Genomic DNA, 26,812 nt, shown 5'->3' on the forward strand with positions numbered 1-26,812 from the left:
CCGGGTCACCCCCCCCCGCCGCATGGCTGTGTGGAGGTGTCCCGGGAGCCCCGGGTCACCCCCCCCCGCCGCATGGCTGTGTGGAGGTGTCCCGGGAGCCCCGGGCGCCGCGCGCGCTCTGCGCGCGGTTTACTCCCCAGTCACAATCACCACGGGAGAAGGAGAGAATGGGGGAGCCTTGCAGGCCGGAGCTGCACCCCCATGGAGGAGAGGACAGCTTCGGAGCACACTCAGGTTTGCCGTTCCAGGTTTGGGGGGGAGGGGTTTGAGGGGGGAGGGGGAGGCAAGGTGGGAGGATGGGGGGTTCAGGGGAAGGGGGGTGAGGAGAGGGGAGGGGTATCGAGCAGGCTGTGGGGGTCCTCCAACTTGCAGGAGGTAGAGCGGGGCAGTCCTGTTTCAAGTGTCACAAGTGAGCAGTGCACCTGTTGATACGTGGTAACACAGTGAAGGAAGGATATGGTCAGGGCGGACAGTGGGTTTCCTTTACAGTGATGGCGGTCCCAGCCAGGCTGGGGCCTTGGTGGGCACCCCAGCCTTGGATGAGTGGGGGGGTTGGTTGGTTGCTTTGTTTGTCTGTTTGGTTTTGGCTCACCTGCGGCTGCTGCACAGCTGCGGCTTGTTCTGGATGTGTCTGCTTTGCTCTGTTGCGTCCTGAAGGGGTGGACAGGGCGGGGGTTGTTCCTGGGTGTCTCCTTGAGATTGTGTATAGTTAGGTGATAGTGGGGTGGGAAGTGAGGGACTTGCCCAGATCGCTCTGACAGGCACAGACCATGTGTGCCCATATGTGGTTGCGAGCTATGCTGGCGATGGTACATGCCTTCGGTAGGGTCGCCCATGCCAGACAGGTCAAAACCATAGGGTCAGATACATTACATTCTTGGGCAGGATGAGCCCGTTAGCCTTCTGGCAATCATCCTAGGAGAAGGACAACTCTAATCTCAAACCCGGGCAGATGGAGCTCGCTTAGCCCTGTAAGGCCATCCATCTAAGAGAAGGTCACTCTAATCAAACCTACGTCCCGAGGACCTCGCTGCCACCGTCCAAGCTCGCTTGGCCCTGGCAGATGAACCTCAGGATTAAAGGGTGGGTTCAGTTCCGCGCATACTGCATCTCACCTAAAAAATTCATTGCGCAGGCTTGAAGGCTTTACCCACATGCAAAAAGTCCTGCAGCGACGGGCGAGGGTCGAAACGGTAGGTGAAAGGTGCACTGGGAGCCGCAGACTCAACCCTGCATGCAGGCGGTTCAGGATATTGGTCATTTGAGACTGACGGAGATGAGAGTCTCTTGGGGCAGCACCCTGAACGACCAAGCAGCCTTTTCAAGGACAGCACTGCTTGCTCCACTCGGAGAGGGGCCTAGAAAAGGTGGCCTAAACAAAGCTCATCTCCACCTTCACCCGGTTGGTTAACCGCAGACCAACGGGCATCTTCTTCCAATGCGGTCGCACAAAGAGCAAAAGACAAAGGCATGCACCTGCCTCCAAAGGTGTACCCAAATTAACTCTAGCATGTTGGAACATCAGAACCATGCTCGATTCTGCGAACAGTGGGCGTCCTGAGCGACGTTCTGCCCTAATTGCCCATGAACTGGCTCGTCTCAACATCGACATTGCTGCTCTCAGCGAAGTTCGCCTTCACGAGGAAGGCAGCCTCAGAGAACATGGTGCCGGTTACACACTCTTTTGGTCAGGTAAGCCCAGAACCGAAAAACATCTCTCAGGTGTCGGTTTCATGATCAAAAACTCTATTGTCCCTAAACTCGAAAATCTGCCGACAGGTCACTCTGACCGCATTATCTCCCTACGCCTTCCACTCCACAACAAGCAACACGTTGTCATCTTCAGTATATATGCCCCAACTCTCCAAGCTGACCCTGCTGAAAAAGATAAATTTTACACTGACCTGCGCTGCCTTACCCAAAAGGTGCCCGCAGATGATAAGATCATTATCCTTGGTGATTTCAACGCCAGAGTAGGTAAGAATTTTGAAGCTTGGAAAGGAATACTAGGCAAGCATGGTGTTGGAAACTGCAATGATAATGGTCGACTTCTGCTAGAATTCTGTGCAGAGCAACAGCTTACCATAACTAACACTATCTTTCAGCAGAAAAATAGTCTGAAGACAACCTGGATGCACCCCAGGTCTAAGCATTGGCACCTCATTGATTATGTCTTGGTGCGTCGGAGAGATGTCCGCGATGTCCTCCATACCCGCGTGATGCCCAGCGCAGAATGCCAAACAGACCATCGGCTTGTGCGCTGTAAACTCAACTTCATTCTCAAATTCAAACCCAAAAGGGGCAGTATCCCAAGGAGAAGACTTCAAGTTAACAATCTCCAATCAGCCACAGTAAGAGAAAGATTCCAGACAAATCTTCAAACCAGGCTCGAAAACCATCCCACAAATCCTGCAGATTCCTCTCCTGAAACAATTTGGTATCATATTAAAAGCTGCATCCTGCAATCCTCTGAAGAATCCTTAGGGTTCTCCCTCAAGAAGAACAAGGACTGGTTTGATGAAAACAATCAAGAAATCCAGGACTTGTTGAGGAATAAGAGAACTGCCCACCAAGCACACCTTGCACTGCCATCCTGTCACGCAAGAAAAACAGCCTTTCGTCTTGCATGCAGCAAGCTTCAGCAGAAACTCCGTGTCATCCAGAACAAGTGGTGGACCGATCTAGCTGCAAAAACTCAACTATGTGCAGATACAGGGGATCACAAAGGATTCTATGAGGCCCTGAAAACAGCATATGGGCCTACGTACCAAGTCCAAAGCCCACTACTCAGTGCAGATGGTCAAACGCTTCTGACAGATAAAACCTCCATTCTGAATAGATGGTCTGAACACTTTCAGACTCTTTTCAGTACCAACCGTGTAGTACAAGACTCAGCAATTCAGTCCATCACACAACAACCGGTGAAATTCGAATTGGATACTGCCCCCACTTTAGGAGGAACCCTTAAGGCCATACAGCAGGTGAAAATCGGCAAGGCAGCTGGGGTTGATGGAATTCCACCCGAAGTCTGGAAACATGGGGGCCTTGCACTCCATGCTAAATTTCACGAGTTTGTGGTGCGCTGTTGGGAACTAGGCGAACTACCTTCAGACCTTCGTGATGCAGTCATCATCACCTTGTATAAGAAGAAAGGTACTAAATCAGACTGCTCAAATTACCGTGGTATTACTCTGCTCTCCATTGCTGGCAAAATCTTGGCAAGAATACTCCTGAACAGACTAATACCCGCTATAGCAGAAGAAATTCTACCTGAAAGTCAGTGTGGCTTCAGAGCCAACAGGAGCACCACAGACATGATATTTGTTCTCAGACAACTGCAAGAGAAGTGTAGGGAACAGAACAAAGGTCTCTATGTAACCTTTGTCGACCTCACCAAGGCTTTCGATACTGTGAGCAGAAAAGGTCTTTGGCAGATTTTGGAACGTTTAGGTTGTCCCCCCAAGTTCCTTAAAATGATCATCTCACTTCATGAGGATCAGCACGGCCAAGTCAGATATGGCAACACACTTTCTGAGCCCTTTCTAATAAAGAATGGCGTGAAACAAGGCTGCGTTCTCGCTCCTACCTTATTCACAGTCTTTTTCAGCATGATGCTCCAAAGGGTCACGGCAGACCTCGATGATCAGGACGGTATTTACATTCGATATCGTACTGATGGAAGCCTATTCAACCTAAGGCGACTGAAGGCCCACACTAAGACCCTAAACCATCTTGTCCGGGAGCTGCTTTATGCTGATGACGCTGCCCTTGTTGCCCACACAGAAGCAGCTCTGCAGCGTTTAACATCCTGCTTTGCAGATGCTGCTGAGCTCTTTGGGCTGGAAGTCAGCTTAAAGAAGACTGAAGTTCTCCATCAACCTGCACCTCAGGAAGTCCTCCATCATCCCCACATCACCATCGGCCAGTCAGAACTCAAATCAGTCCAACAGTTTAATTACTTAGGCAGCCTCATCTCCTCAGATGGTAAGATCGACGGGGAGATAGACAATAGGTTAGCAAAGGCATATAGTGCCTTTGGAAAGCTCCATAAAAGAGTCTGGCGTAATAAACACTTGAAGAAAAGTACCAAGATCAGTGTTTACAGAGCCATAGTGCTGTCTACTCTTTTATATGGTTCTGAATCATGGGTCATCTACCGCCACCACCTGCGTCTCCTAGAACGCTTCCATCAACGCTGCCTCCGCACAATCCTAAACATCCACTGGTCAGACTACGTGACCAATACATCTGTTCTTGAACAGGCAGCAATCACAAGTATTGAGGCCATGCTACTGAGAACGCAACTGCGATGGGCAGGGCACGTCTCCAGGATGAAGGACCACCGCCTCCCTAAGATCCTGCTCTATGGTGAACTTGCCACTGGCTGTCGCAAGAGAGGAGCTCCGAAGAAAAGATACAAGGACTCCTTGAAGCAACAACTCAGCCTTGGGCATATTGATCACCATAACTGGTCTACTCTGGCCTCTAATCGGGAGGCCTGGAGACAGACCATTTATAATGCTGCTGATGCTTTTGAGAAAGCACGCAGGATCACTCTTGAGGAGAAAAGACAACGCAGAAAGAATCGAGCCTTGCAGAATATACCATCTAAGGAGTCTTTCTGCTGTGTCTTTTGCAACCGGACGTGTCTATCTCGTATTGGCCTTTTTAGCCACCAACGCGCTTGCAAGAAACGTGGGTAGAGTCCTTCCCAAATCTTCGTTCGCGAAGCCTAGCCATGATGAGTCTCCCCCCATAGCTTGGAAGCTCCTCCCTGACCAAACACAGATCCCTAGTAAGATTGCAGAGTTCTTGAAAGAACACAGTTCCATCAATTCCAGAGACGACCAACTCATTGCAATGTTCTGGACCTTGGCCAACGCTTACCGCACCATTATCTTAACTGTATAACACCACCTACAGTCAGAAGGGAAGGAAAATAGTGCAGCAGGAAAACCAACAGACAGATCGCTCAGTCTCCAGCCAAATCAGAAGGGCAGGCACAGCCAGCCATCGTCCCCATGCAAAAGAGAAAGTATAAAACTAAGTCAGTACAGTCGGTTGACAAGGACGGGTAACCAGGGCCTTCACAATCAGTGGAGGAATCAGAGTCTGAGATCATCACTGAATCCCTGTCCTTAGATGTGCTGCGTAATCTGTGAAAAGATCTCACTCAACGACAAGATGAGTCCGTATTGACCTGACTGCTCCACATTTGGGACACCTCTGGTGACAGCACCATCCTGGACAGTACTGAAGCTAAACGCCTAGGATCCCTGTCCCGAGATGCAGGTATCGACCAGGGGTTCGTAAAGATGCGAGAACATCTCAGCCTCTGGAAATGCCTCCTAGTGAGTGTGAGGGAGACATACGTCTATGAAAGAGATTTGAAGGTGCAGCAAGGCTGCTGAGACACCATGGAACAGGGGATCTGTGGCAGTAGATCTGCAGTATATGAGAAACTGTTGTTTAAACATGTTTCAAAATGGCTTTTTGTAGTCTCTTTGCTAACTCACACTTCTTCTTCCCAAGACCCCCCACGGCAAGTGTTATCTCTGTCTCAGGAATGTCCTGAGAAGATATCAAGAAGTCTTCTCATTGGACCTTTTTAACTCCTTCCTATTGGTTGTTAACCCCTTCCTGTGATTGTCCTGTAAGCCCCTTGAGACTTGTAATTGGTTACTCTGTGAATCCTCCTAGGACCTATATATGTAACCAACCCGACAATAAACTCTCTCTTGCCTCCTCTCCACGCCCGGTGTGCTGTCTCTGTGGCTGCCATGGGACCTCGTGGTGGGGGGGAGGGGGGAGCACCTAACCCCTCCAGGCTCAGGACCTGAAGAAACCCCTGGTGCTGGAGTTTCCCCCTCCCTATCCACCTTCAACCGTTGGAAATGGCACCCCACAATGTGAGGAGATACAGAACTGGTGCCCCGTGGGAGGAGATCCAGAACTGGTGCCCCGTGGGAGAAGATCCAGAGGGATCCAACGACTCAGAGAGCTAGCTGTGCTTGATATACTCTTCTCCAACAATGGGCCAGACTCCAGAAGTCCTGACAACATCAGGTGTATGTTCCCGATGTGTATAAAATGAAGTGGACCAGAGATGTATGCACATTTCCTAGCCTTGCTTCAATGGTTTGATGGACAGGAAACAGTGGGCACCATGGCAAAGAAGTTGCAAGCATATGAGGATACCATCCATGTTCCATCCCGAGCCCAAGTGTCATCCATGGAAAAACTGGCTGAGGACCCCCAGAATCTCAAAGAAGAGTTCACCAATCAAATCAAAGACAGTCGCAAAAAATTTAAAGAGAAGATTAAGGAGAACAGCTTCCATGTGGCACCAGTCCAAAACAGAGCTCCTGAGGTCAGAAACAGACCGGATGGGGGAAGGGACTACTCCCCATCAATCAACTTGTGGTACTTCTTCCTTGAGCATGGAGAACACATGGATTGGTGTGACAGGAAACCTACCCGTGCCCTAGCAGCCCAAGTACAGGAACTGAAGGTTAAAGCAAATGCAAAAAGGAAGTCAGCAAGAGTGGGCGCAGTGCCAATTTCCCATGGACCAGGGCCAAGGCAAAAAAGACAGGATTATGACACATCTAACCCAGTAGAAGGTACCTCACAGATGTATTCACAGGGAGGTAGGAAGAGTTATGATGATGACAAGGATTAGAGAGGCCCTGCCTACAGCCAGGGGGAGGGAAGGGACAATAGGATCTACTGGACTGTGTGAATCCGATGGCCTGGCACATCAGAACTACAAAAATTCAAGGCTTTGGTTGACCATGCTGCTAAGTGCCACATCCAGTCTCTTTTTAAAAATCTCCAGGGACCGAGAATCCACTACTTCCCTGGGCAGCCCATTACAATGCCTGATTACCCTCTCTGTAAAGAATTTCTTTCTAACATCTAACCTAAACCTCCCATGGCACAACTTGAGATCATGCCCTCTTGTCTTGTTGACAGTTGCCTGGGAAAAGAGACCAACCCCCACCTGGCTACAACCTCCTTTCAGGTAGTTGTGGAAACTGATGAGGTCTCCCCTGAGCCTCCCCTTCGCCAGGTTGAACAACCCCAGCTCCCTCAGCCTCTCCTCATAGGACTTGTGCTTGAGTCCCTTTACCAGCCTTGTTGCCCTCCTCTGGACCTGCTCCAGCACCTCAATGTCCTTCCTGAACTGAGGGGCCCAGAACTGGACACAGTACTCGAGATGTGGCCTCACCAGCGCTGAGTACAGGGGAAGAATCACATCCTTGGACCTGTTGGTCACGCTGTTCCTGATACAGGCCAGTATGCCATTGGCCTTCTTGGCCACCTGGGCACACTGCTGGTTCATGTTCAGCTTCCTGTCAATCCAAACTCCCAGGTCCCTCTCTGCCTGGCTGCTCTCCAGCCACTCTGTCCCCAGCCTGTAGCGCTGCATGGGGTTGTTGTGGCCAAAGTGCAGGACCCGGCACTTGGCCTTGTTGAACCTCATCCCGTTGGAATCGGTCCAACTCTCCAGTCTGTTCAGGTCCCTCTGTAGAGCCCTCCTGCCTTCCGGCTGATCGACACTCCCCCCCAGCTTAGTGTCATCTGCAAATTTGCTGATGATGGACTCAATTCCCTCGTCCAGATCATCAATAAAGATATTAAACAGAACTGGGCCCAACACTGATCCCTGGGGGACACCACTAGTGACTGGTCGCCAACTGGATGCAGCACCGTTCACCACCACTCTCTGGGCCCGGCCCTCCAGCCAGTTCCTAACTCAGCTCAGAGTGCCCCTGTCCAAGTCATGGGCTGCCAGCTTTTTCAGGAGTATGCTGTGGGAGACGGTGTCAAAGGCTTTGCTGAAGTCCAGGTAGACCACATCCACAGCCTTCCCCTCATCCACCAGGCAGGTCACCTGATCATAAAAGGAGATCAGGTTGGTCAGACAGGATCTGCCCTTCCTAAACCCATGCTGGTTGGGTCTGATCCCTTGTCCTTCCTGTAGGTGCTGTGTGATTGCAGTGAGGATGATCTGCTCCATAACCTTGCCAGGCACTGAGGTCAGGCTGACGGGCCTGTAGTTTCCTGGGTCCTCCTTCCGACCCTTTTTGTGGATGGGCGTGACATTTGCCAGCTTCCAATCATCTGGGACCTCCCCAGTGAGCCAGGACTGTTGGTAGATGATGGAGAGTGGCTTGGCGAGCTCTTCCGCCAGCTCCCTCATCACCCTTGGGTGGATCCCATCTGGTCCCATAGACTTGTGGGGATCCAAGTGGCTCAGTAGGTCACTAACTGTTTCCTTCTGGATTACAGGGGGGCTTTTCAGATTCTTGTCTCTGTCTACAAGCTCCAGAAGCCAGCTGTCCTCAGGACAACCTGTCTTATTTTTGAAAACTGAGACAAAGAAGGTGTTAAATACCTCAGCCTTTTCCTCATCTTTGATAACTATATTCCCACCCATGTCCAGTAAAGAATGAAGGTTTTCCTTGCCCCTCCTTTTGCTATTGATGTATCTGTAGAAGGACTTTTTGTTATCCTTCACAGAGGTGGCGAGATTCAGTTCAAGTTGTGCCTTCATCCCCCTAATTTTCTTTCTACACGACCTAACTATATTCCCAAATTCTTCCTGAGTAGTCAGTCCTTTTTTCCATAATTGGTAGGTTCTCTTCTTTACCCTAATTTCTTTCAAAATCTCCCTGTTCAGCCAGACTGATTGTCCTCCCCACTGGCTCGCCTTTCGGCACACTGGGACAGCCTGCTCCTGTGCTTTCAAAACTTGCTTCTTGAAGTACATGTGGGACCAGAGACTATTTCCATTTATGGGGTGACAGGGGGTTCTCAAGGACTGACGGTGCTAGAAGCTGAAGTGAGTTTGACTGGGAAAGACTGGCAGAAACACCCCATCGTAACTGGCCCAGATGCCCCATGTATCCTGGGCATTGACTACCTCTGGAACGAATATTTCAAAGACCCAAAGGGACAATGATGGGCTTTTGGAATTGCTGCTGTGGAGACAGAAGGGATTAAGCTATTGAACATTTTGCCTGGACTGTCAGAAAATCCTTCTCGAAGGTGGAAGAACCACCTCGACAGTGCATCACCAGCAGTACCCAACAAATCAAGACTCTGTGATCCCCATCCACAAGATGATCCATGAGCTGGAGAGCCAAGGAGTAGTCAGCAGGACCCACTCACCCTTCAACAGCCCCATTTGGCCCGTACGTTAGTCTGATGGAGAATGGAGATTGGCTTGAATGAAGTTATCCCACTGTTGAGTGCTGCTGTACCAGACATTGGAGCTCCAGTATGAACTGGAGTCTAAGGCACCGAGGTGGTATGCCACTATTGACATTGCAAATGCATTTTTCTCCATTCCCCTAGCAGCAGAGTGTAGGTCACACTTCGCTTTCACCTGGAGGAGTGTGCAGTACATGTGCAACTGATCGCCCTGGGGTGGAAACACAGTCCCACCATCTGTCATGGACTGATTGGAAGTTGGCAAATGTCACGCCCATCCACAAAAAGGGCTGGAAGGAGGACCCAGGAAACTACAGGCCCATCAGCCTGACCTCAGTGCCTGGCAAGGTTATGGAGCAGATCATCCTAGATGCAATCACACAACACCTACAGGATGGACAAGGGATCAGACCCAGCCAGCATGGGTTTAGGAAGGGCAGATCCTGTCTGACCAACCTGATCTCCTTTTATGATCAGGTGACCCGCCTGGTGGATGAGGGGAAGGCTGTGGATGTGGTCTACCTGGACTTCAGCAAAGCCTTTGACACCATCTCCCACAGCATACTCCTGAAAAAGCTGGCAGCCCACGGCTTGGACAGGTGTGCTCTGTGCTGGGTTAGGAACTGGCTGGAGGGCCGTGTCGCAGGGTACCCTGCGACAGGGCCGGGCCCAGAGAGTGGTGGTGAACGGTGTTGTATCCAGTTGGCGGCCAGTCACTAGTGGTGTCCCCCAGGGATCAGTGTTGGGTCCAGTTCTGTTTAATATCTTTACTGATGATTTAGATGAGGGAATTGAGTCCACCATTAGGAAATTTGCAGATGATACTAAGTTGGGGGGGAGTGTCGATCAGCTGGAAGGCAGGAGGGCTCTGCAGAGGGACCTGAACAGACTGGAGAGTTGGGCTGATTCCAACGGGATGAGGTTCAACAAGGTCAAATGCCACATCCTGCACTTTGGCCGCAACAACAGGCTGGGGACAGAGTGGCTGGAGAGCAGCCAGGCAGAGAGGGACCTGGGAGTTTGGATTGACAGGAAGCTGAACATGAGCCAGCAGTGTGCCCAGGTGGCCAAGAAGGCCAATGGCATACTGGTCTGTATCAGGAACAGTGTGGCCAACAGGTCCAGAAGTGATTCTTCCCCTGTATTCAGCACTGGTGAGGCCACACCTGGAGTGCTGTGTCCAGTTCTGGGCCCCTCAGTTCAGGAAGGATATTGAAGGGTTGGAGCAGGTCCAGAGAAGAGCAACAAGGCTGGTGAAGGGACTCAAGCACATAGTCCTATGAGGAGAGGCTGAGGGAGCTGGGGTTATTTAGCCTGGAGAAGAGGAGGCTCAGGGGAGATCTCATCACTTTCCACAACTACCTGAAAGGAGGTTGTAGCCAGGTGGGGGTTGGTCTCTTCTCCCAGGCAACTATCAGTAAGACAAGAGGGCATGGTCTTAAGCTGTGCCAGGGGAGGTTTAGGTTAGCTATTAGGAAGAAATTCTTTACAGAGAGGGTAATCAGGCATTGTAATGGGCTGCCCAGGGAGGTGGTGGATTCTCCGTCCCTGGTAGTTTTTAAGATGAGACTGGATGTGGCACTTAGTGCCATGGTCTAGTAACCACAGCGCTAGTGGATCAAGGGTTGGACTTGATGATCTCGGAGGTCCTTTCCAACCTGGCTGATTCTATGATTCTATGATTCTCTGATCCAGACTGCATTAGAGAAGGGTGAAGCTCCAGAACATCTGCAGTACATTGATGACATCATCGTATAGGGGAACAGGGCAGAAGAAGTCTTTGAGAAAGGAGAAAAGATCATCCAGATTCTCCTGAAAGTCTGTTTTGGCATCAAAAAGAGTAAGGTCAAAGGGACCTGACCAAGAGATCCAGTTCCTGGGAGTAAAGTGGCAAGATGGATGATGTCAGATCCCATCAGAATTCATCAAGATCACAGCAATGTCCCCATCAACCAGGAAGAAAGAAATGCAAACTTTCCTAGGTTTCTGGAGGATGCACATCCCAGAGTACAGTCAAATTGTAAGCCCTCTCTACCTGGTAACCTGCAAGAAGAATGATTTCCACTCTGGCCCTGAACAGCAACAAGCCTTCAACCAGATCAAGCAGGACATTGCTCATGCTGTAGCTCTTGGCCAAGTCAGGACAGGACCAGAGGTGAAGAATGTGCTCTACTCTGCAACTGGGAATAATGGTCCTTCCTGGAGCCTCTGGCGGAACGGGCCTGGGAAGACTTAAGGCCAACCACTTGGATTCTGGTGCCAAGGCTACAGAGGGTCTGAAGCCAACCACACCCCGACAGAGAAGGAGATCCTAGCAGCCTATGAAAAACTTCAAGCCACCTCAGAAGTGATTGGCACGGAAGCACCGCTTCTCCTGGCACCCTGACTACCAGTGCTGGGGTGGATGTCCATGGAAAAGGTCCCCTCCACACATCAAGCCGCTGGCGTTACATGGAGTAAGTGAATTGCTTTGATCACACAGTGCGCCCATATTGGAAACCCGAATCACCCTGGGAGTTTGGAAATAATCATGAATTGGCCTGAAGGTGACAACTTTGGTCTGGCAAATGAAGAGGAAAAAGAGCAAGTGGCACGTGCTGAGGAAGCTCCACCTTACAATCAACTGCCAAAAGAAGAAACACGCTACCGTCTTTTTACTGACGGTTCCTGTCACATTGTAGGGACAAACCAAAAATGGAAAGCAGCTGTATGGAGTCCCACACAACAAGTCATAGAAGTGATTGAAGGACAAGGTGGATGGAGTCAATTTGCAGAGCTCAAAGCTTTCCAATTGGTCCTGGACATTGCTGAACAAGAGAAGTGGCCAAGACTTTACCTCTACACTGACTTTTGGATGGTAGCCAATGCTCTGTGGGGATGGTTAGACCAATGGAAGAAGGCCAATTGGAAATGCAGAGGGAAACACATCTGGGCTGCTGAAATGTGGCAAGACATTGCCACCTGAGTAGAGAAGTTGATCGTGAGAGTCCACCATGTAGATGCACACGTGCCCAAAAACTGTTGAAAGTCATAAGTCTCAATTTATTTTTAAATTTGCACTAAGTCCAGGAAAAGAGGGCTCTCTATTCCATTTAAGGTCCAGGTTTGCTGGCAACATTGTCTTAAAACCAAGACAATTATATAAAACTCTATTAAGGCTATCTTCTTAATGCATTATCTATTTGCTTATCATGAATCTGAAAATACCAGCTGAAAATAGGGCCTCATGTTACTAGGTGTGGTGGGGGGAAACAGGTGTCCCCCCCCCAGAGTTATAAAATGGTAAACCCCCAGGGAGTGGTGACCCTTGAGGTTTGACCCAACCAGCGCTCCTGAAAAATATAAACATATCACTAGACCGGAAAAGAAAGGGAGTAGTAGTTGTAGTTGGAGAAGAAGAAGCCATGTTGTGAAGCCACGAGCAGAAGGGGCAGGAGCCCCTTGGGGGCTCTGGCTCCCCCCAGCCCCTGGTTGGGGGCTACAGGGACTTGGAACAGTGTTAAAACTGGACTAAGTATCTGTAGCTGAGAGGCTGGGAGTTTTTTCTCCACCGTGGGCAGCAGCAGGAGCAGCGGCAAAAACAGCACTGACCGAGGAGAAGTGGCAGAGAGCCAAGAGATAAGGGAGAAGCAGCAGAAGCCGAGCAGAAAGACACAGAGTTGTCTGAGAGAGCTGAGAGAGAGCCAGCAGCAAAGAGCAGGACTAAGCCACTACAGAGAGAGAGTTTTGGGGGTAAGGACTTCAACCAGAACCCCCCAAACTCCTTGGAGACCTCTCCTCTCATAGAGAGGAGGGGGTGGTGGACTCCCACCTGAGAGGAGTCCTAAAATGCAGTATGCACTGCAAAGAGAGAGCTGAGAAGCTCAGGTGTCCTGAGAGCTCAGCCAGGATGGAATGTGGGGGGGGTTGACCTTGGCCCCCCCCCACTGTACTGCCAAGCTGGCAGTCTTGAGTCAGAGCACGGGAGCTCTGCAAGGGGCTTGACTCCCCTGAAGATAAGGACCGTCACAAAGACCCCTGTGCTTTGCGATATGACGTGGTGACGTGACCTTTGTCCTGGTGAACACAGCCCACGGAAGATAAGACCCTTCGCCCGCGTCGAAGGGCCGAGGGGCTTGGAGACCCCCTCGTGTGTACTGGCAGAGATCCAGCTACGACTGCTGAGAAAGAGACACTGCTGCCTTAGAGGGACTGCTGCTCAGAGAGAGGAAAGGATCTTTCCCTTCTTCCTTCCTGGACTTTTATTTGGAAGGGAGAAGAGATTTGATCCATTGTAAATACTGTATGTCATGGTAGAGATAGTTGATATTGTATGTAATGTATTATACTATTTATTTGTTGTACAGTCTTGTAATATATTCCCTTCCCCCCATTTTCAGTCTCGTGTGGTGTCTGGAAAACCAATCTCACACTGGGTTGAGATGTGGGAGGGGGGTTAGAACTCGAGAATTGGATTTTGGGGCTCTCAAACCATGACACTAGGCATGGTACAGAACTCTCTGATCAAAAGATCCTATAGTATAAACAGCAATCTAAATAATAGGGGAAAAAATCCAGATAATAAAGACCCTACTGAAATCCACTGTAAACATGGCAAAAATTCAGGCTGTGTCTACATTATCAAGAAGCGTGGACCAATAGTAGTGAATCTATAGAGCAAACCATTTGGCAATGAGTACCTGATATCCACCATATACACATTTCCAGAAACTAGAATTTTTCAGTGAACAAAGCAGGCAAAAAGGGCGTGACATGTCAGCCAGGGCGTGGCACAGCAACCAGGCACCAGTCTGTGATCATCTGGGACCAGCTAACAGAGACAGCGGACAGACACAGTAGTTGGCCCAAATGGGCACAAGGATGCCCCTTCATCCCCAGTCTTTTGTAGTGTACACTCCCTCAGCTATGGTTTTGATCCATCACAGAGCTCATTCTCTGGTAGCTGCTACAGTCACTGCACCAGCCATGTCAGAGGCTTCCATCCAGATAGACCTTCTGATGGCAGATGCAGCTCTTCAGGTTTCAGGTTGCTGGGAGTGCCTGATGCCTCTCTGTGAGGCTGGGGCTGACAGTCATTCCTTCTCCAAAAGGGGTGTTGTTGACAAGCTGTGTTGCCAGGTCAAAGAGTAACGGGAGGAAGTAAGCAGGATGTGCAGCATTTGTGAGAATGAGTGAGAGGCTGATAGGATATTCTTAGAGACCCTACAGTCTCAGGAGTCTCAATCCTCCTTTGCAGTGGAGATGCAGGTGGGCTTGGAACCACATCAAGCAGTAAGTCAAAGGTCTGTTGAACATGGAGGCTGGAAGCTGGTCACTGCCCATACATGGAGGAAAACTCCTGCTCCTCCTGAAAACTTGAAGTAGAAAATAGGTTTGGTACCTTATACAACAGATATGAGCCCCTGGAACTGGAAGAACAGATAACTGATGAGGTGGATAAAGGTCCTTCTAGGATGGAGGGGTTGCCTAGGGCAAGGCAGTCTATCCCCTGCATCATGACCACCTCTGTTAAGAAAAAAGGAAGGATAGTTGTCATAGGTGACTCCCTTCTAAGGAGAACGGAGGGCCCAATATGCCAACTGGACTCAACCCATAGGGAAGTCTGCTGCCTCCCAGGGGCCTGGGTTAGGGACATTACTAGAAAGTTCTCTAGTGTAGTACGGCCATCTGATTATTATCCACTATTGGTTCTTCCTGTTGGCAGCAACAAGATAGCAAAGAGAAATACAAGGGCAATCAAAAGGGATCTCAGGGCCTTGGGGCAATAGGTTGAAGGATGAGGAGTACAGGTAGTGTTTTCCTCTATCCTTTCAGAAGCAGGGAAAAATATTGAAAGGAACAGGCAGACCCATCAGATCAACACATGGCTCTAAGACTTGTCACTGAAAGAATTTTGGCAGTTTTGATCATGGGATGGCCTATTCAACACCTGGTCTATTGACACCTGATGGAATGTACCTTTCTCAGAGGGGGAAAAGGGGTTTTGAACAGGAGTTAGCAGGGCTTCTTGATAGAGCTTTAAACTAGATTGGAAGGGGAAAGAGGACAAAACCAGGCTTGCCCGTGATAAGCGATGGGATGGCACACCCAAGTTTGAGGGACTGAGTGCTGGTGAGATCCCTCAATCTGCTCCACAAGATGTCATCTACACTCAAAATGTTTCTATACCAACTTCTGCAGCATGAGGAACAAGCAAGAGGAGCTCGAAGCCTTGGTCCAGTCCCAGAGATCTGAGATCATTGGCATAAGCGAAACCTGGTGGGATGAGTCCAGTGACTGCAGTGCCATGTTGGATGGTTACAGGCTCTTCAGGAGGGATAGGTAGGGCAGGCAAGATGAGGGGCTGGTGTTCTATGTAATGGAGGGGCTGGAATGTATGGAGCTTGCAGTTGGCAATGGCACGGTTCAGACCCTCTGGGTAAGAATTAAGGGACAAACAAACTGTGCTGGTTTGACCCTGGCTGGATGCCAGGTGCCCACCCAAGCTGTTCTACCACTCCCCTCCTCAACTGGACAGAGGAGAGAAAATATAATGAAAGGTTCATGAGTTGAAATAAGGACATGGAGAGATCACTCACTGATTACCATCATGGGCAAAACAGACTTGACTTAGGGAAATTAGTTGTATTTATTACCAATCAGTCAGAGCAGGATAATGAGAAGTAAAACAAATCCTAGAAACACCTTCCCCTCACCCCTCCCTACTTCACAGGCTTAACTTTATCCCTAATTCTCTACCTCCTCTTCCCCTGGCAGCACAAGGGGATGGGGAATGGGGGTTATGGTCAGTTCATCACATGCTGTTTCTGCTGCTGCTTCCTTCTCAGGGAGAGGAGTCCTTCCCTTGCTCCAGTGTGGGGTCCCTCCCGCAGGAGACAGTCCTCCATGAACTTCTCCAATGTTAGTCCTTCCCATGGGCTACAGTTCTTCACGAGCTGCTCCAGCGTAGGTCCCTTTCCACAGAGTGCAGTCCTTCAGGAACAGCCTGCTCCAGAATGGGTTCCCCATGGGGTCATAAGTCCTACCAGTAAACCTGCTCTAGCGTGGGCTCCTCTCTTCACAGGGTGCAATTATATCTGCACAATAACTTTTTTCCTTCTTAAATATATAATCACAGAGGTGTTAGTACCATCTCTGATTGGCTTGGCCTTGGCCAGCTGTGGGTCTGTCTTAGAACCAGCTGGCATTGGCTCTGTCAGACACGGGAGAAGCTTTTAGCAGCTTCTTAGCAAGCCACCCCTATAGCCTCCCTGCCCACCCACTACCAGCACCTTGCCATACAAACCAAATACACAAATATTGAGTATGCCATCGTGAGAGTCTACTATAGGCCACCCAGCCAGGCTGATGACACCGATGAATTATTCTTTAAGGAACTAAGGGACACCTCTAAATCAACCGCCCTTGTCCTTATGGGGGATTTCAATGTTTACTGGAAATACCACACAGCTGGTACAAACAGGTCCAGAAGATTCTTAAAGCACCTGAATGATAACTACATGGTACAGGTACTAAGGGAGCTGACTTGGAAAGGTGCCCTCCTTGATTTGCCGCTTTTCAATAGAGAGGGTCTTGTAAGCAAAGTGATGATTGGTGGCCATCTTGGCCAGAGTGACCATGAAGCAGTCAAGTTTAAAATCTCTGGTTACAGAAGGAAAAGTATGAGGAAAACTTCAGTTCTGGATATGGGGAGAGCAGACTTCAGGTTGCTCAGGGAACTGGTTAGAAAGATCCTCTGGGAAAATGCTTTTAAAGGGGCTGGGGTCCATCAGTGCTGGTCACTTTTCAAGTACCATCTCCTAAGGGCACAGGAGCAGGCAATTCCAAAATGTTGGAAGTGAAGCAGGCAAGGCAAAAGGCCATCTTGACTGATCAGGAATCTTCTGGAGCTAAGGCAAAAAAGGAGAGTGCTTCCCAGTGGAAGCAAGGTTGGGTGACATTGGGAGGACTATAGAGATGCTGCTTGCCACTGTAGGGAGAAAACTTGTGTGGCCAAAGCTCAACTGGAGTTGAAGCTGGTCAGTACTGTAGGGGACAATAAAAAGAGCTTGTCAAACATATGTTTATAGCAAAAGGCAGAGCAGAAATAACATTGGCCCATTACTCACAAACAGGTACATAGCCAAGGCAGAGATGTTTAATGCTTTCTTTGCTTCAGTCTTCAACACTGATGACAGGTTCTGGGGGTCCCGGTGACCTGAGCTAGAGGACCATGGCTGTGAGAATGATACACTCCCAGTCTACTGAAACAGGAGCTAGGCCTAAAAGAGTTAACTGAGATATCTTGGCCTGCTAAGAAACCCCAATACCTGTTTTGCTAGAACATTTTAGGAGCACTGGTTAATATCATGTTCTGTTCTGCTCACTGGACCAAAGGCCTTATTATAGAAAGAATAGGAGTAATATGTGGAGTATTTACAAGATAATGGACACCTTGTGAACAATCCATACTGCCAGCTGAGGAGCAGTAGGCCTCACTTGACATAACTTTGGAGGTTATTAAAAGAATAGTTTATAGTTGCAAACTGTGTGAAACTCTGTGTGTTTATAGTTGTAAGTTATGGGAAAACTGTGTTTATAGTTAAAAGTTGTGGGAAACTGGAGATAAAGAGAAAACTGGAAAGTCCCTAAGGCGGATCGATAGGAGGGACTTTGGGTGGCACGAATGACGTCAGGATGCGTGGACAGAGCATCGGGACCAATGAACTAGAGGCACGAGACGTGTGCACAGACTGAGCTATCCAATTGCTTTGTTGTAATCACGTACCCGGAAAAAGCTGACTGTATAAAAGCTAACTCATTTAAATAATAAATTGAACATCGTTTGATCATATTGATCATCTGTGCGGTGTTCCTGAACTCCTGACATCGATAGTAGTACACACACAGTAATAAATTAGGTAAACTAGATGTTTGAATAAGATCTAGAAGGCCCAAAGCCAGGATTTTGCAAGCTTGAAGAATTCTGGTCACCTAATCGAAGAGGTCAAATTGAGGAAGACGTCCATGGCGACCATCAGAGGGATGAAGGCTTGAGGAGAAGACACCCACAGTAGAAGACTGCGCATGTCTGGAAAGACTCTGCCCAGAGACTAGCCTACTTATTAATATGTATAATAAATGATGTAACCATGTATCTAAAGTGTATAAAATGGCTTGCTTTTGCACTTTCAAGTCGAGCAAGTTTGTCCAGCACAAGCTGGCTTGATCCCAACATTGAATAAACAAATACCTTGCTGCTTAAAGATACAAAAGTCTCTGAGCAGTTCTTCATACCAGATTTTTCGGCATCACTACCAGCTGGATCCCTATAAATCTATATCCCTGTGATGGGATTCATCCAAGAATACTCAAAGAGGTGGTTGATGTCATCACAAGGCCTCTCTCAATGATTTTTGAATGGTCCTAGGAATCTGGAGCCGGTCCAGTCTACCGGAATCTGGATAACATCATCCCAACTTTCAAGAAGACCGAGAAGGATGACCTTGGAAACTACAGGCCTGTCAGTCTCATTTTAGTGCCTGCCTGGTAAAATCATGGAGAAACTTATTGTGGGAGTTACTGAAAAACACCTGAAGGACAACCCAGTCATCAGTCACAGCCAATGACTCTCATGAACCCTCACAGGATTCATGAGGGGAAAGTCGTGCTTGTCAAACTTAATTTCCTTTTAGAACAAGGTAACCCACATAGAGTTGATCAAGGGAAGCCAGTTGATGTCATCTTTTTGGATTTGAGTAAAGCTTTTGATACTGTCTCTCAGAGTCCTTCTGGACAAATATCCAGCACACAGCTGGATAAACATGTCATGTGATGTGTGGACAACTGGCTAGATCTAATTAAAGACTTGGAGTCGCAACTGGAGGAGGAGAGGGCAACGGCCCACATCCTCCAGGAGGAACTGAAAAATGAGAGGGCTAATGCCCGTGTACTCTGGGAGGAACTGCACGCAAGATTAATGAGAGAAGGGGATGATGAGTCAGAACTGGAGCTACCTAAACAAACAACAACTTCCCCCCTCTCTGACTTAGAATCTTTGCATAACCAACTTGAGAAGTTGCAAGTCTCACTACGTCCTCTGATTAAAACAGAATACACATATGAGGGTTGGGAAGACGAGACACCTCAAATAACCACAAAGGAAATCCTGTATACAGCTACTGAATTGGCTAAATTAAAAAAGGAATATAGCTGAACTCCTAAAGAATCTGAGACCGGGTATGTTTGGAGAATCTCTTTTACTGGGAGTGACCAAATTTTATTATTAGAGAAAGAGGTTGACAGATACTGGGGCTCAGTGGTCTTCCTAACCACAGGAGACAACCGTGCTCCCTGGTCTCTTACCCACAGAGCAGCTTATTGGGCAGGCTGGAAAGGGGAGATCCCCTGGCAATAGTGGGGACTGTAGACCAAATTGTGGAAAGCAAACAAAAAGCCACCTGTTTACAAATGATGCATGATAGAGAGTTTAAACCATGAAATGAATCCCCTATGATGATTCCCATAGACCCCAGAAGAATGACTCCCCTCATTAGAGGTCTCCCTGAATCTAAGAAACCCATGGGCATCCAGCTAAAAGGACAAATAGTGAGCCTCACAAAAGGGGAAAGAGTTGTAGCCACCTTGGAGGCAGCTGTAACTCCCAGTCGTAACTGTGGAGAATGTAAAATTTGGACCTGGGGGGAGGTGGCACAAGAGTTAATTATGAAAGAAAATACGGTCCAATACCCTCAAATAAAACTAATCCCAAATTAATTCGGTGCACAGAATGCAGAACACCTATGCCCCCTATAAGACTGAAAAGTAACATTCTCCCCTGGGCAAGGAGGATGAGTTAACAAAGAACACAGGGGAAAGAGAAATGGTCTTTGGATTTTGGGTTTACAAAAAGGCATCCCAAAGACCCCAATGGATGGTCAACCTACTAATAAATTAGAGGTATTAATTAAAGAATGGCCAACAAAGAGGGATCAATAAAAGCTGTTGTTCCTGCTAGAGCCCCTCCCCTAGAGGGATCACAGAAAGGGGAGATGGTGGGAAACGCCTTCCTTTGTCCTCAGTAGGCAAGCTGGGGGATGAAGGGTGGCTTTACATTAGACAGCTTACCAAAAATTCCAAAGGAGGCTTATGTCCTATTGGTCCCTACAGAATTTCTGTAACCTTTTTAGTAGACACTTGTCCTGGGTTACACAAAGAGTCTGGTATCCACCTTTTCTTTTCTCTTTTCCCCAAATATGCCTACTAATTTAGACTGTGGGAAGGGATTTAAAATAAGGATGGTACTCTATTATCCTAGGAGAAGAATGTATCCACAAGTGTGGAAAGACTGGAATGCTGATGACTCAGATAATCCAGGTGTTAAGGGCATGCACACCTGCCACCTCAGGCTATGAGCTGGGTGTTGTTTCTTTGTCCTTACACAAATGACTCATCTGTGATAACTCCCCTCCGGGGAAGTATCAGGACAATTCATACACATGGCCTGAAGATATTCATCTCTGCTGATGGCCATAATGGATCCACCTGTGCTGACATAACAGGCAGCCACAGCATCTTAGAAGGTGTCAAAGACTCTTAAAATGTCCCGTGATCCAGTATTAATCATCCAGTGAAGAACTCCCTGCCCCAGGGGAGGTACCAGAGACTTTCCCACCTATCCTGAGCCCAATAAAAGACCACATTAGGACTTCACCCAGCAGGTCGAGGGTCTCCTTCCCTCACTCCACGGGACTTCTACCACCTGGGCCTCTACCACCACCTCAGTGAATCAGAACTACAACCACCATCGGAGTTGCAGCAACCAGGTCTCATTGCTGGATCCAGTGAGTGTCTTGTGGATCCTTCCAGTCACCTGGGGGTCTGCAGCCCTGCTCCAACTGCCTGTGCCAACACTCCAGCCTCACTCCAGCACTGACCCTCCAAACCATTCCTGCCAAGTTTTAACAGGTGGGGGGAGGCCAGCCGCCATCTTGTTTTGGTCCAGTGGGTGGGAATTTTCTCCTCACTGGTTAGCTTAACCCAGTTTTATCAGTATTGTTGTTTAGCATTCTTCTTCATAAAGAGGTTTTTTTTTTCACTTACATCCGGGCATATTTGGTGTCTCTCACTCTCTCTCTCTATTGGAGAGAACCAGAGGTATTGAATCAGAGAAAGGAGACTTCCGTCTGAGGTTTCCACCCCTCCAAATTGTCTCAAACCGAAACAACGCTGCAGCTCAAATGTCTGCCCTCAAAGTTGAAGATGCCTCTTCATGTGGAATCGTTCCCTCATGTAAAGGTATATTTATTGTGGATACTTTTGGATACACCAAACCCCAGATGATAGCAAAGGGTTAGGGTTAGGGTTGGTTGCCAGGAGAGGAGAGAGCAATTGAAACCCTAATGGTTTTGGGAAAATTTCCTACAGATTTACTGGGGCTAGACCTCCTAAAGGGAAAGTCTTGGACTGATGAGGACGGAAAAATATGGGCTTTTGGGAAGGAAAACCAGCATTTGTGTCTGTTAGATTCTGCCCCTGCTCTTCCTCCCTCCCTAGTAACCAATGTCAAACATTATCCCTTACCCTTGGGAGCCAGAGAAGTGATGCCTTTGGATTTTTTTGATTTTTAGCTTTTTGTAGATTTTAGAAGTAGTTGTGCAGTAAATGTAGATTTTAATGTAGCTGTATTATTTGTCACACTTTAGCACAGTAGTTTACACTTACCCAAAACCTTTTCCCCATTTCATATTGAACTTTCTAAATTCTTTAGCTTGTTTAGACTTCTCTCAAGGTAGGCCTTCATTCTGTTTAAGAACATTTGCACCCTAGGCTTGAACAACAAGATACCATCATAGACAAAGTAACTTTCAAGCCCTTAACCTTGGAGGGGCTCCAAGGACTGTACGTGCTGTGAAGAAGAGGAAGATAAGGAAGAAAGGGGTCTTAGGGCCCCCTGACAATTTCCAGAGGGGCGTGCCGAAGGAGGATCTGAGGGGTGGATAATTCTGGGATTGGATGGACAATACCATAAATTGTGGAACCCCTGGACACATGCACGCATGCATCTTTGTACTCCCATGATTGAAGGCCTTTCAAATAAAGAACTGCTCTATATCTTATCTCTACTAAATTAAATTAGACTGGAGATCTTTTAGGCAACAGAAGGAATTGCCCCAGTTATTGGAGATTTAAAAGAAAGAGGAATGGTGATTATGACAAGTTCCCCTTACAATGCTCCTGTGTGGCCAGTTCGCAAGCCAAATGGCAATTGGAGATTAACTGTGGACTATCAATGCCTTAATGCAAAGACAGGGCCCCTTAATGTGTCCGTGCCAAACATTGCTGAACTAATAGCTACCATACAAGAACAAGCCCACCAAATCATGGCCACTATTGATATTAAAGACATGTTTTTTATGGTTCCCCTGAAGGACCAAGATCAGGAGCGTTTTGCTTTTATGTGGGAAGGCCAGCAGTACACTTTGACCTGCCTCCCACAAAGATTTAAACATTCACCCACTCTAGCACATCACACACTGGCACAAGAATTGTCACTCATTCCTCCTGCACTGGGAGTAGAAGTATATCAATACACTGATGACATTTTGGTAGCAGGAGATGAAATTGCTGTAACAGACAAATAACATACAAATGTCAAAAATTATGTTTCGCCATTGTTTCTGCCTGTCAAAAACGTCCTACCAAAACTTCTGTGTCAGTTTTCCACCAGAAGTTCTCACCAGAATCTCCCACTGGAGTCTTCCTGCCAGAAGATCCTGTTATTGTTCATGGTTATCATATCTCTTCAAACATCTGAACAGGGCTACGTGCCAAAACACCACAGACTACCTCCTTTGAACACTATAAAAGCTGAAGAGAAATTTGGGAAAAGTAGGGAAAGAGGAGTGGGAAAGACAATTGGCTGGCTATACAGCTGAGAGTTTCTCCCCCGCCTCGCCCTCACCTTTTTTCTCTTGCCACCGAAAGCTGCCTGCCCGTCACCAGAAGACTGGACCCCTGCTGTCTTGAAGTGGACCAGACTTGAGACCCACCGTGCCACCCTGACCAGATTTCTGAGAGGTACAGCGGGACCAAGGCCTCTGCACAAGCCTGAGACAGGGCCGGTGTGAGCAGTGAAGCCCACATCCTGGCTGCATTCCAGAGAACTGAAGCTGTGAAAGACCCCCCTGCTGCTAAAGAGATAACACCGAAAAGCGGTGGAGCCAGAGAAAAAAAAAGGCAGAAAACTACTTTCCTCTCTCCCCCCCTCGACCAATTCAACGGAAAAGGTAGTTTTGGTGGTAATCTTTTCTCTGCTTCTAAAAGTAATCTTAGCATTTTCCAACCTTTTCTTATTTTTCCTCTTTCTCTTTGCATCTCTTAGCAATTAATAAAAACAGTTTTGATATGAACAGATAACTTGTATGAGTTTTAATTTTGCTCAAGGGAATATTCGAATCTAAAAGTTCTTTCTGCAATTTTTAAGCAGATTGTAACAATTGCACTTGTACAGTCAAACCAAACAGACATTATTAAACATCTAGAGTCCTTGGACTTACAAATCCCTCCTGAAAAAGTACAACCCCCTTCGCAAGAAGTAAAATTCCTGGGAATATGGTGGAGGGGAGGAATGGTCTGTATTCCCCCGGACACCCTCACTTCCCTAGATGTTTAGAGGAAACACGTCCCCAACTTTTCGATAATTGCAAGGCCCTTATATGATTTGTTGCAGAAAAGGGCAAAGTGGGATTGGACACCCCCCCCCCCACGATTAGGCCCTACAACTCCTAATTTTTGAGGTCAACACATACCAATCACTAGGTGTAGGAGGTGTGTCCAGGGGTGCAGGGGACGCACCGAGGGCAGGGAAACTCAAGGGACATGCGCCGGAATAGACAATCCCATTGGTCACAAGGGATAAAAGAGGGCGCGAGTTTTGAATAAATCTCTCTCTGACCACCACCTCAAGGGGAGCTGACTCCATTTCTTTATTATATAAAGACTCCCTGCTACACATGGCAACCCGAACTGGGACTTAGAACCTACATTAGGTAGATTAGAATACCCTGAATCAGGGGAATATCGGTAAATTCTGGTTATCGTATCCATTTTTAGGATATGGGAATTTTTCACCAAAAAAAACCTAGACGTCTTTAAGTCGTTGTCTCAGCCAAATCTGAGAAATGCAGTTAGTATAGAGAGCTCAAAAATATTAGGGAAAAGTGCACAGGAACAGAGAACAAGAAGAAAGAAGAAAAGAAGAAGAAGAAGCCGAGAAACCAGGACAGCAACACCGGAGAGAGCGGAGCAGGGTCGACCATCCACCAGAGCGGTGAGTGAGCTGAAAAGCAGCGCCAGCATCCAACACCGCGGCCAGGGCTGCTCCCTGAGCGGCTGTGTGCCCGCAGCTCGGAAACCCGGGCGGCGGAGCACGCCGAAACCGCCGGGAAACCCCTGCCACCCACCACCTGCCGCGGCTAAGCCATGCGCGCGAAAGTGGCGCCGCTGCTGCCGAACACCCCAGCCCACCCGCCAGACCCCGCGAACCCCGCACCGGCGCACCTTTCCGCCAAGCGGAGAAGCGCCACAGCTCCGTGCAGCCTGCTGCCTGCCTGCATTCGCCCGCCGCCTCTGCTGGCCCCGCGCCCACGCTAAAAGCCGCGCGGGACCTATAGAAGCCACATCGCGAAAGCCCACTGCATCGCCCGAGCCCCTGCCCCGCCCAGTGGACCACGGGAGCCCGCAGCCACCTTCTGCTGGTCCGAGCGTGCCTGTAGCCGCCGCATACAGCGTCCACGCCGCTGAACCAGCCGCCAGGAGCACCGCCAACCATCAGGGAACCTCACGCGACTGCCGCCACCGCTGCCGCCGCAACCGCCGCACCGTGTCGAGAGACCCCCCGCCGTCTGCCACCGCCCCCAAGCCGCTGGAGCAGCAGCCGACACCCGGACAGCACCGGACGCTGACGGGGACGCCGAAAAGAAAAAAGCTGCGAGCAGAACAGCCGATCCAGAAACTGAAAGTAAAACTCAGCAGCCAAACAAAGGACCTCCGTACACGTGCGTCTACAGCGGCGAGAGTAAGGTAAAAAACTTGGGAAGTTTTTTCTCCACCGAGATTTCACAAGACATAGACGCACTAACAATTCTGCTAAGACCTTACCACACACAAGCCACAAGGGCTGAACTAACAGAGCTTGTACGTTTTATAAAAGCAGCAGTGCCCGAGCTGCCTTTGGTGGAGGCTCTGCACATAGAAATATGGGATAGGATAGGAGACCTCATGAAACTGAAAGCTCAAGGGGGAGACCCCCAAGCTAACAACGCCATTTCAGCCTGGCAAATCATAATATCTGCACTACACAGAGCCCACGAGCGGACGGTACAAGCATCCAACACCAACACACCACCCCCTGCCCACACTGCTAGCTGTAGCCCAACTCCTAGGTGTAGAAACACGAACGCACGGGGTTTACCGGGAGGGGAGGGATCTGCTCGTGAGTTAAGTTACGGATCGGGAGCCGATAGCCACGGGAGCACGGGTCGCCGGGAGGGAACGGAGCCTGTAATGCAGGATCCCAACCCATGGGATCAGCGCAGGGGGCTCCGTTGCAGCGACGAGGGGGGGTCCCAGCCTATTTGCCACCCTGCGCTGTAGATGATCAGCGACCATGTGTAACCGTATGGGCGCTGCCATCTTACCCGCCAAACGGACCGGAAGCCGATCCGTCTCTTCCGACCCCAGCACCGCCCAGCTCCAGCCGCCGGCACGAGGGGGGGAGGCCCCTCCCCCGCGCCGCGTCCACCACCTACCACCATCCCCCCACAGGGAACCGGGTTTACTGGGGCCACAGGGGGGGAGGCATGGGGGGGTGAGGAGGAGGGACCAGGGATGGTTCCACCGGGAGGGAGCGAGAGGGCAAACGGGGGAAGGTCAGTAGACAAGTGGGAGCAATGTCGGGAGGAGGCATTTCGAGTGGGAGATTTGCAGGTTATCCATGCATGCCCAGTTGTTTTTAGCCAACGTCAACCCCCTCAATTCCAGTCTCTGCCATATGAGGTGACAAAGGAATTGAGGCAATTGGTAAGAGATGCTGGTGTGTCCTTAATCAGTACTTTCACGTATTTGGAGACATTGAGTTCCATCTATTTTTTCACCCCACATGATTGGAAGAATCTAATGAAATTAGTTCTTAATAACACCCAATATACAGTCTGGTTAACTGACTATCAGGAGAATTGTGCTATGTACGCAACCAACACCCAAGCAGGCATAACAACAAACCAATTAACCAGGGAGGGGAATTACAGCACAGTAGATGCCCAGTCAACCTATCCCCAGGAGGTGTACGAAGTAATAGCCAAACAATCCCTGAAAGCTATGAGAAAGCTTCCCACTACAGACCAAGATAGCAACCTACTGAACCATATTCACAACCCCTAGATCGGCTGCAATCTGCTTTAAACAAGCAAGTTGAGTACAATAAAGCCAGAGAGATGCTTTATAGGCAATTGGCTTTTGAGAAGGCAAACCCAGGCTGTAAAAGAGTTTTGCAGGCCCTTCCTAAAAGGGAGAGCTGCAGCATTGCTGAGCTGGTTTGACCCTGCCAAGGAGT

At 48.9% G+C, this 26,812-nt stretch overlaps 1 protein-coding gene and 1 long non-coding RNA gene across 2 annotated transcripts in view; both read right to left on the reverse strand.

Moving 5' to 3' along the window:
• Positions 1 to 26,812, reverse strand: part of LOC113981671 (E3 ubiquitin-protein ligase RNF38-like) — a 253,030-nt gene that overhangs the window by 104,420 nt on the left and 121,798 nt on the right. The gene's annotated exons all lie outside the window — the stretch shown is intronic.
• LOC113981674 lies at positions 5,674 to 24,856 on the reverse strand. Its single transcript, XR_003538488.1, has 3 exons — positions 24,727 to 24,856; positions 13,621 to 13,624; positions 5,674 to 5,696 (listed from the first exon to the last, which is right to left on the reverse strand). It is a non-coding gene; the product is annotated as an uncharacterized LOC113981674 (long non-coding RNA).

The sequence above is a fragment of the Neopelma chrysocephalum genome, unplaced genomic scaffold (genome assembly GCF_003984885.1).
Source record: "Neopelma chrysocephalum unplaced genomic scaffold, ASM398488v2 Primary Assembly neopelma1_96706, whole genome shotgun sequence".
In the NCBI taxonomy this organism is placed as follows: domain Eukaryota; kingdom Metazoa; phylum Chordata; class Aves; order Passeriformes; family Pipridae; genus Neopelma; species Neopelma chrysocephalum.